Source organism: Dipteris shenzhenensis, chromosome 30, assembly GCF_047967505.1.
Source record: "Dipteris shenzhenensis isolate YYH24624 ecotype China chromosome 30, Dip_SZ_1.0, whole genome shotgun sequence".
NCBI classification, from domain to species: Eukaryota; Viridiplantae; Streptophyta; class Polypodiopsida; order Gleicheniales; family Dipteridaceae; genus Dipteris; species Dipteris shenzhenensis.
Genome location: NC_141625.1, coordinates 27,083,600 through 27,094,780, shown reverse-complemented (window position 1 = coordinate 27,094,780; position 11,181 = coordinate 27,083,600). Strand labels below are relative to the sequence as shown.

Sequence of the window (11,181 nt, the reverse complement as noted above, 5' to 3'; positions counted from 1 at the left end):
TATGCAGCATATCAATTCGTGATGCAAGGTTTTCATATTGCTAATATGGTGCACTTTTTTCTTTATAGGTATGTGAGGTTAAAAAAAAAAGATCCCACCACTCTTGAGGATGCTCGAGACGTTATGTCAGTGGAGGTGGTTTCTTTAGTGAAGGAGACCTTTCCATAGTCTCTTCTCACAAGCCAACTACATCTCATAGTGCATTTGGTGGATGAGATTGTTAAATGCAGCAATGTACATGCATGATGGTTGTTCTTCCTCGAGCGCTTCATGAAAACCTTGAAGGGTTTTGTGACGTAAAATCCAAGGCCCAAAGGTAGCATGGATGAGGGCCGGTTGGTACAAGAGTCACTTGTATATATTTTTAAGTTTCTTGTTGATGTGGATAGCTCTCTCCCATGATTATGGAGAGATGAAGAAGACCTAACGATGACCTCTATTGTGCCTCAAGGGAAAGGAAGGAGCAAACTAATGGACAGGGACTTGCTTAGAGGTTGCTAAATAATATAAACCTCTATTGCTTGCTACTTGATGAAATGGAGAGAGCAGCTAGACGAGGGGATGCATATCACAATGGAAGAATGGGAGTATGCTAGAGGATGCATGTAAAAGGTCATTATATAGAATGTTATGCATAAGTTAGGAGCTTTGAACAATTTAGATTGCTTATTCAATTGATTTTGTTTGGTGTAGTGTACTATGTTCAATGCTATATGGTGTGAGGGCAAGCATTTTTAGACACAACAGATTGATGATAAGAGAAACACACAAGATTAAGGTGTCATTGTTTTGAGGGAGCCAATGGAGCCATGGGTGATTATTGTGACATAATCCAAGATATTATTAAGCTTGACTTTTGGCACTTCTTTGTGTATGTTTTGGATGTCAAATGGTTTAAGGACATGGTGGAAAGAGGCCCTAATGCAACAATCAAATGCCATGCAAGTGGCTTTGCAACTATTGACTCCACAAAGTTTTGGGAAAGCAAAGAGGACACACTAGTACCACTGCAACAATGTGAATAAGTACTATACACATATATAAAAATACTCATTTATATTTTATACCTTCAATGTAAGGAAAATAAAATGTTTGTATTTATGTTTGAATAGGTTGTCTATTAATCAATGGTGGATAATAATAGGTGGTGGCACGTCATACCTATTACGCCACATTCCAAAGTGATGTATAGTACATTTACTAAGATGGAGCATATGAAGGATGATCATGGCCATGGAGGTGATGATGATCATGATATGCAAGAGGAAGATGATCATGAGATATGAGATACAGATGTTCAAGCCATTACTAATGAGGATGAGCCTGCCATTGGTGATGCTAATTTCGATGAGCATAGACGTAGCATAAGTAGTAGTGGGCTGGATGTATTAGTAGATCTCTACATTGGTTTGGATATTGAATTAGATAGTTTGGCAAGGGTGGATCTCATTCAAGATGAGATCAAACCATAGCCCATCATTTTATCATCCAAATTTCTTACATTGGCAAAACTATTTTATATATTGTCTCATTCTCCTCACCTCACTTAATTTTTGTATATGTGCATTTGGCAAAAAACATATTATTGTGTGTGACACGTGCATAGCATTGATATTTTTATTAAAGTATATGCTTTGGTAATCATGGGCAATGTCTCAAGGAGGTCACTATGTATAAACTCGCTATATCACGTGCATTCAAGGCCTATTTATAGAATCCCTTAGCTGTAAATTTTTCCTTAATAAAATGTACGCTTTTGCAACACAAATTGGTAATTTTTCAAAATTTTAATTTTAAATACTTTCTTTTGTAAATTAATTTTTGTGAAATTTAGGAATTCAAAATATCCTTGTGTTGAACTCACGGGATAGGGTTACATATGATGAGTGACCCCCTTGAGGATAATGTTTGAAAAGCAATGATGCACATTTATAAGCCTGTAGTACATTTTCAAACTCTGCTGCATGTTTATAAACGCGTCTAAATGTGCATCTATTGTAGAGTGTAGACGCGCTATTAAACTCATGTATAACTATGCTAATAGACATGTCAATAACTATGCTAATAGATGCATCTATATTTTCATTAACTTTATCAGTGCTTATAGATTTGCCTGCTATTTTGCACATCTATGGATGCATTGTTTTGTTATGAATTAGTACTAACTTATATGTTAAGAAAGACAAAAGGGATTTATTGATATTCATCCCTTATGTAGATGACATGTTGCTCACATGAACCAATGGGAATGTTAGATATCAATACTCCACTCTCGTGTAACTATGCGGGAACCAACTAACTCTACTTGTAAGCCCCCCATATGAGGAGAAGGCATTTGAGTAGCTCAGTTATCCGGTAGGTCTTGGTTTGTGGACACCAGATGTGGGCCATGTGTGGCCTGATGGCTGGACAGCTTCAGATAGAGTTGAAACACTGCCAACTAGGCTACATGCAAGTGCGGGAAGGCATCCCATGATTGACCGCACTGAGGGTAGATGGAGCATTTTCAGGATAGCCCACTCTTGGGTTACGGGGCCCGTTTGGAGCCCCAAATGATCGCGGATAGAACGGCCTCCGTAGGTTAGTTGCTCTATTCTGTGCCACAGTTCTATCATGTGGTCGGTGGCCTATTTCGGGACCAACCTCCAGTCGGTCGTTTTGGGCGGACTGGGTCGGTCACCCAATTGGGTCTAACCAACTACGACTAGTGGCTATATAAGAGCAAGCCCGTGAAGCCCATAGTCATCACTGGCTATATCAACCCTAATTCCTTAGCATCCAGCCTCTGTCCTCTACTGTTTCCATCACGCCATCAAGCTTCTCACACAGGAGTGCATAGCTGGGAGGCAACGCCATCTATTGTATCAGTTTTATAGTAATCAAAATTTTGATTCTTTAATATACTATCAGCTTTTCTCTCTTACATAAGAGATCCTGTTATCTGTTGAGCACAGACGTTGTATTGTTTTCTTATAGGGAATATAGCTATAGAATTCAAGATGAATTTCAAAGCATCATTTGATCTATATTATTGTGGAATTAAATTTATGCAGTCAAAAGAAGGCCTTGTCATGAAACTATCCAAGTCTATACGAAGGCTATTATACAAGTAATTTGAAATGCAAGATTTTAGGCTATTATTAAGTCAATTGAGCTTGTCTTAAGTTGTCAATGTATGACCATAGTAAAACTTTTGAAGAAAATATATACAAGCATGCTATTGCTGACTAATTTACCTATGCAACATATGATCAATATTTAGTTCATAGAGTGTCATAGGTCAAGAAATATAAGCACAATTCAAAGGCCACTCATTGATACGTAGTAAAATGCATTTTCAAATGTTTGTAGGGCACCCAACATCTTAGATTGTTTTATGCCAAAAAGGTATATTCTTAGTACCATGCTTTCAATTATCTAGCGTGGGCTAGTAATTCTGACGGTATACAACTCACCAATCAAACATTTTTCTTCCTTAGGAGCTCAAGGATATCTTAGTTAAGTAAGAATCAACCCACTATGGCCACCTCTTCATGTGAGTATGAGCACAAGGAAGCCTTCATGATAATAGTTGAGTTCGCATGGATCTAGAGATTGATGCTAGCTCTTTATGGGGCTTGAGAGCCACCAGGCTCCTATTATCATTCATAATTGACTGTGTATGGCTCTAGAGATTGATGCTAGACCATCATGGGACTTTGGAGCCACCCACTCTCATTGTGAGTAATAGTTAGAGTGCTATTATCGTAGCACAAATGGCTATGCCTCATGCATATACAAAACACATTGAGGTACATTTGCTAGATTGTATGTAGGAGTGATCAGCCTCGGGGGAGGTCTCTCATAAATATATATAAGCATATATTTATGCTAGATTATTGGTAGGAGAGATCAACCTCGAGGGAGGTCTCTCATAAATATGTAAGCATAGAACGTGGGTTCACCAGGAGTTGCACTTTTTACACATTTTTCACACATAGATGGGTATGATATAAAGGGGTTATTCACAAATTGAATAGAAAAAGGGTGTGTTTTATTGATGATAAATTTATAGATAAGGGATTTCACAAATAAGCCTTGCAACATGTGATATATATATATAAAGTCTATACATAGTGACCCCCCCTCGAGATCAAGCTACATAGTGAAACCCCCCCCTCCCCCCTCAAGATCAACTTGATATCTTGTCCTACACAATAGACATCCTTAGCCTTTCTTTGGGAGGTCATTCACCTCTTAGACACGATAGAAACCATGAAATCTTTCATAGAAAGAGCATGTAACCAACTGCACAAAGTTAATGATTTTTTGTGTGATAAGCAGCAATTGATGAGCAACTTATACATTTTTGCCATGGATTGATGCTAAACATTGGCGGCCATAGTACTTGCCCATGATAGAAATCATGACATCTCTCATAGCAAGAGAGTTTAGATTAGTAGAGTTCCTGGCACATAACCTCACGCTACTTATTCGTGTAGCTAAAACTAAGGCTTGAAGGTGAGCTGAATGGATGTGATTCCACGTAACTAACTGCAGAGAGTTGATGAAATTTTTTGTAATGAGTAGCAACTGCCAGCAACTGCTGAGCAAATGTCATGAACACTGCCAGGCAGCCAATGCTTAAATTTGCTGCACACCTCTATGCTTCATAAAAAATTCCGTGAAGTATTTGAAAAAATTTTAAGCTTCAAAATGAAGATGACATTGCATACAAATCTGTTTTTAAGCTCATGCATGGACTACGAGACTAATGCCAAGGCAAGGCATCGGATTCTAGAGTAGGGGGACTCAGATTATTTGGGATACATATTAGTAGTATAGTAGATAAATTCTAACTAGTAACGATATGTAAATATATTATATGTTGAAGTCTTCGAGATAGGCTTGAGCTTCACGAATCTGGGCTGTTGAAATTATTGGGCGTAGTCTGAAGCCCAAAAGTCTAATAAGCTCAATATGCGCAGCAAATTTAAGCACTGCCTGAGGCAGCAACGGCTGAGCAATTGGTGGTCGACGAAGAGAGTGGTAAACTGTAGGAGATACTGGACAGTAAGAATCTTCTTCTTTTGCCTTACACAAGTCTCTCTGTAGACATTATTTAAACTTCAACCGTCCCGAAGCAACGTGCCACGGTTGTTCTCGTGATATTTCGAGCTTCACGATCGCCACTCAATCCTAGATGTCACGCCACCCCAAGCTTTCCAGATGAATCCAGATGATCTTCGTCATCCATAGACCATCAATCTAATTCGGTAGTCACCAGTGAGCAAAGTAATAAGCACCGCCCACTGCTGGCAAAAGTCCAGACCCCACGAGTTCCAGGCAGTTGCTCTTCCTCACACAAAACGATGCTCAAGAAGGGTGGCATCGCAAAAGAGATTCGCTTGAAGCAAGGACCCACCGACGGGTTCGCAAAATAATGCTGCGTGCGTTGCTTAAGGTACGACTGGTGTCCAGAAATCGCAGGCCTTTGGTTGCCTTTGAAACCAAAGGCCTGCTATGATTTGTTCAGTACAGTTCAATAACACCGACTACCAGTTCAATAACACCGACTACCGATGCTTAGTACAAAGGCGTCACATGTCATGCGACCATTTCGGCTACACTATATTAAGCAATGGCAAGAAGAATGCAGGCAATTGAGGTGTGATATATAAGTGGCAGGCTGCAATTATTTCAACCTGACAACAAATCACTGTTTACTAACTATTCCCCAAGAATCCATGAGTCGGGAATCGGGACTCGGACGGGAGTCGGACCATGGACTTCGGAGTCCAGACGATGCAAACCATCCATTCTGAGATTTTTGTTATCAATGGCTCCGATCCTTTACCCCTTTGAGACGGGATGCTATCACGCTACTGATTTTTTTGCACCCGCTATCGGATTCTAGTGCGAGGAACATGCCCGTCAATTCTTATTATTGAAAACAAACCCAAACTATGACAGAGAATCAAATATTTGGTCAGTCAAGCAGTTCATGCATTAGCAATTTAGAATTTTATTATAGTGTCTCAGTCTCCGTCTCTGCAGGAACTTTCTACCGATAGCGAATGATAAAATTTGTAGTCAATGTTTCGAGTTTGAATGATGTCTCATCAGTGCGCGTGGACACAGGCAAAATTGCAAATCTGGAAGAGCGTGCAACTTGCAGGAAGAGAAGATGTGCTGTACATGGCATCTCCGCTGTCCAATCATGATGTGAATCCCTTGTTCAAACTTTATATTACGTTAGTAACCGTTGCATGAGCTTGCAGATTATTAGATGCTGTACAATGTTTGGATTTCCTGGCCTTTTTCCATTAGATGTGGGGGCGTGTGAAGCTGTCTTATCTACTGTGTGCATCGTTTCCCGATGGTTTTGTCTCCCTCTCTCCGCTCTGGCGCACAATCCTACACATGCCCTCCACGATCAAATATCCAATGCTCGAGCATCCTCGTTTTCCTACCCTTGTTGCGGACGGTAGAGTTGAAGACTCTCAGCGCAGGTTAACATCAAAGTCCTCCCTCCACACATAAATATAATCCTGCCGCAGCATTTCAGAATAAAGAAGCGTCAACAGTTCTCCAGAAAAAGATACATTTTTTCACAATAGCGTACAAGATATGTTGCGAGTCATCATGTTAGCTGGAGTCCTGCAATCTATGCCGCACTAACTTTACCGGATTTTTAATGCTGAGGCGCTGATGGTAACCTGCTTTGAGGAAACCACACCTTTTTGACTACAGACTCAGCGCAGATGTCGACGATTCAAAGTTCAAAGCTTGGACATGGAGGGGAGATTGAATTTTGCAAGCAAGAGGCCCACTTGGCACGTAATTAGGATGAAAAGGGCGTTCATCGGGCAGAGTGGGTGGGCTGCAAGGTGCGCATCGCCCACGCTGCAAGGTGAATATGTTCCAGTTGTGCGTGGAAAAGATGCATCATTTGTGAACTGTGCAACTTTTGGTTGGGCAAGGGACTGAGTCCAACAGTGACTATGTCCGGTTTTCGAAGATGATTCCTATGCACGCAATGAAACCAGCTGTGCCCATGACAAACTATATCAATGTGAGCGTGACGAGCGTGAATTACAGCTAGAAGCATTCCAGCTTGCTTTAATCGCGAGTGCAATCACTTATGAGACAACCAAAGCTCATCTCTCTGTCGAACCTTGTCTTTATCACTCACGAAACAGGCTCGCAGCAAAGCTTAATTAATTCAGCTTGATTGAGCAGTTGCTCTCCAAAGGCTTATTATTTTTGCAGCTTCCTACCTACACCGTATTGATACATGCATGGCTTCGACAATACAACAGCTTGATTTTGTCTCCTCTGCCGTCTTCCGTGTATTAGACAACCAAAACACAGCTACAAAGACTTTCATAAACCGTCGTATGATTGTATGTGTTAAATGTCCGAGTCTGGTCGACATGAAATGTCGATAGGACCGTCTAACTTAAATTACAAACTATAAATCCTGTGTCGATAGGACCGTGTAAGTAAAGTTACAAACTACAAATCTTGTGTAGACCTCTTTAGATTCGATACGCGATATGGGTGCTATATCTATTTAATTGACAAAGGTTTCATTGTCATTGGCCTATTCTTTTCGTATTTTGATATATCGAGAGTATATCAATGTCTCATGGACAAAGTTGTTTTCATTGGATCAACCACTCTTGTAGGTCGTACTCTAAACAAAATTTCCTCGACAAGACCATGGCGTTTACCAATCCAAAAGAGACTTGTAGGTCCAAAGGGATTGGCTCAACTTTTAAATCATTAGTGGCATAGCCTCTTTCTATGAACACTTGTATGTTCAAGGCCTAGGGCCACCCATGAAGGGTCCCATACTATTTCTAAAAATATCAAGATTTCTCTTTTGGGGCCATATGGCAAGAGGAATTCATCTATATGTATGAGGTACAGTTCTTGGGGAAATGCTTATAGAAGGTGTTATGCTGTTCACTCTTGGGCTCTCCTAGGAGAGATATATTCATTGAGATTTTAGAGTGACTCCATAAATGAGTAAATGAGTATAATACAATGACCCCTTATCATTTTCAAGAGTAGCTATCTAGCCTACTTTTAAGGTGGCCTCACTCATGTAAAGTGATATGTTAGGTAGTTAAAACTTGGAACAAGGTGACATACCCAAATAGCAGCTTTGTTGACAAAGATGCAAGACACTATCTTGGAGACAAAGATTAGACAAGGGAATGTTTTTAATATGTAACCAAATGCTATTTATTGGAGACATAGTGGATATTGAGGGACCTTAGCCTCAAAAGAATGCATGAGTAACCGTTCAATTACTTGTGGTGGTAACATAATTACTTATGTGATAGCAACATGCTAGACCATTAGCAAATAGGATGTTCTATTTCCATTGTATTCCATTAGAGAATGCTATGTGGTAAAAAATTAATGCAAATTGTCCAAAATGTTTGATGTTACTTATAAAATTAGTTCCTTGGTTGCTGCGTGCATGATCAGGTGGTCCAAATGTTGTTTTCCTGGAGTGACCACCATGAATGACTACTATCATAGAGATTTAACAACATAAGTTGACACAAGTGATTGTGATTTTTAGGAATATCATACCCATGCATATTTGCTTTTGCAAATTAACAATTCAAGGTCAATAAAAGTGATCACCTCTTGATAGCTATTTATAGTAATGTACTAGTACAAAAGTGGTCCACCTTAATGTGCACCACTCTAGTACTTACATTATAGGTTCAATCTAATAAAATAATTTAAAAAAATATTAAGATATGATTTGACTTTAACTATAGCCTTCAGAGCTTTATAACAAAAGGGTCTTTACACTAGTTTTTGCAATACTTACACCGTCCATCTATATTTTGGTTTTCTAAAAGAGATTATTAAGTCATTTATGCCTTCGGGATTGCAGGCTTCAAAAGCTTTATTGATAAGTCACTAAAAGAGTTCATATAAAGCCTACAACCATCCTTGTCAAAGCACATCCCTTAAATGAGCTTTAATAAGTCCTCCCTAATTATAGAAACTGATTATTTTTTTTGCATTCTTATGTGGTGCTAATGAAATAATTCCATTTTAGGTCGTTTAGAGCATAAAACACAACTCCATCTTAGGTTTTTTAGAGCCTAATTTATATGATCTTTGAACTCTTCAATCATCCAAGTTGCATCTTCCTTATCTCCATGTTTTCCATGACTTGGTATCGGATTTTTGAAGCACTTCGAGAATATATCAAATTATGAATTAAAATAAAAAAGACTAGACTTTCAACCTAGGTATTTCTCATTTCCATTTTAGATAAAGCTTTACGTAACATAAGAATGATAACCTACCTTCAAGACAAGTCCTTTAATTTTGTGCTCTTATACGAGAAATACATAGTGCCTATATTTGGGGAATTCTTTTGATCCCCTTAAAAATAAAAAACTTAAGAGGCCTTGTTAAGAAAAACAAGGAAGTTTGAAGCATAACATAGCTTGCCTATGAGGCTACGATCCTTCCATTCGCTTTGTCTCTTTTCCTTGCCTTAACAAAAGAAAGTATGGGATCATCATGCAATCCATCCTCAGCTCACCTAGGATTGTTGATACGAGTTTGTGTTAAATAATTCTATGCTTCTCAGTGTATCGACTAGCATGGCTGATAAGATGGCTTATTGCCCCTACTATGAAAAGTCTCTCCATATGTAATCATGGGAATATTTTCAAAGTTGTGACTTGTTATTCTTTAATACATGACAAAAATAATATTGGTCATTAAAAAAATATGAGGCTGTAAAACAATAAAAGCTAAAATCACCAACTCTTCGTGCTTTTATATAGAATAACCATTCTTCACTACAATTTCTGTATCATTCCACATGTCCTCATTTCTAATGGTTTTTACTAATCCCTAGATACTACTACAAAGACAAGAAGAAGAGGGGGGTTGGAGTTTCTTTTATATGACATGTATTTCAATTCAACAATGATATTAGAAAGAATTTATTAGACAAGAAGATATTTGAGAGATCAAGTAATTATTTCTTAAAGAGAAGCTAGAAGTTGGTTAGTCCTTCTTGGGGAAGTGGCTTGTCCCTAATATATTGGACGAGTGATAATTGAAACAATGGAGAGTCACCAAGAGCTTATAATAATTTTATGTATAGGATAATTCCTACTATCACATTGGTAAATACTACTATAATATTTTTAGTTTTTTCTTTTTTGTTATTATATTCTATCATATGCACTAGAAAGTTCAAAAAGATATTATTTTACATGGACCTTCTATATAGATAGTGCAATTTGAGAGGGGATGCTATGAATAGTGTAAATTGCACCATTCTAGAGAGGGCTATAAAGGGCATAGGGACATGACCTAAACCAAGCTCTAGCCCTAGAAGGTGAACCTAACCTTGTTGGTTCACAATTTTCAACCAAGTTACTCGATTAGACCATAGCCTTGAGTTTCCTCCTTGGTTTGTGCTATGAGCAAATGGCTTTTAAAACAAAGTATGGGAAACATTAACCCCTAGCTTGGCTAGCTAAGGCTACCTTGGTTATGAGTGTAGGTAATTTTGTCAAAGTTTAAGTGCATAATATTTTGGATAAATACCCAAGTGCACATGTAGGGATTGTGAAGATAGTGGGAGAGAAGGAAGGAGTCTCACTTGCGGCTTTCTCACATACACAATGGGGGAATACACACAAAGGTGGAGGATGAAAACAGTTTTCCTCTTCTTAGTTGTGAAAGCCAAAAAGAACTCTAGTACAAAGAAATAGAAGAACCCTATATGTGGGTCTCAAACCAAACTCAGCTAACTAAGGTGGCATACTAACTGAGCCACGAACTAGAGTACATAAGGATAGCTATCATTCAGCTATTATTCATGGGCAGTGTACCAACCGCATCTGCAGCTAACAAGTCGGTGACATAAATGCACAACGGTCACCTTGGCATATCACAAGTGGAGCTCGATATGTCAATAGGGATTCCCCATGACGATCTTCATGTAACTCCTAATGGATTTGGGTTGTCATGCCATGTGCTAGAATATAGAGATTGGAGATTCTTGAATCTAGATATGGATTTGGAGGGCTTCTAGATTCTACACTCAAAAGCCTACATAAGCACAAGGAGAGCTATTATGGATATGGGATAATGATATACAATACAACACAATAAATGTTGAATTTCTCTCCTTTGTTT

The 11,181-nt window shown here is 38.7% G+C and overlaps 1 pseudogene; it reads left to right on the top strand.

Moving 5' to 3' along the window:
* The first annotated feature begins 809 nt into the window (after positions 1–809).
* Positions 810–1,472, top strand: LOC147881909 (uncharacterized; annotated as a pseudogene).
* Positions 1,473–11,181: the final 9,709 nt, after the last annotated feature.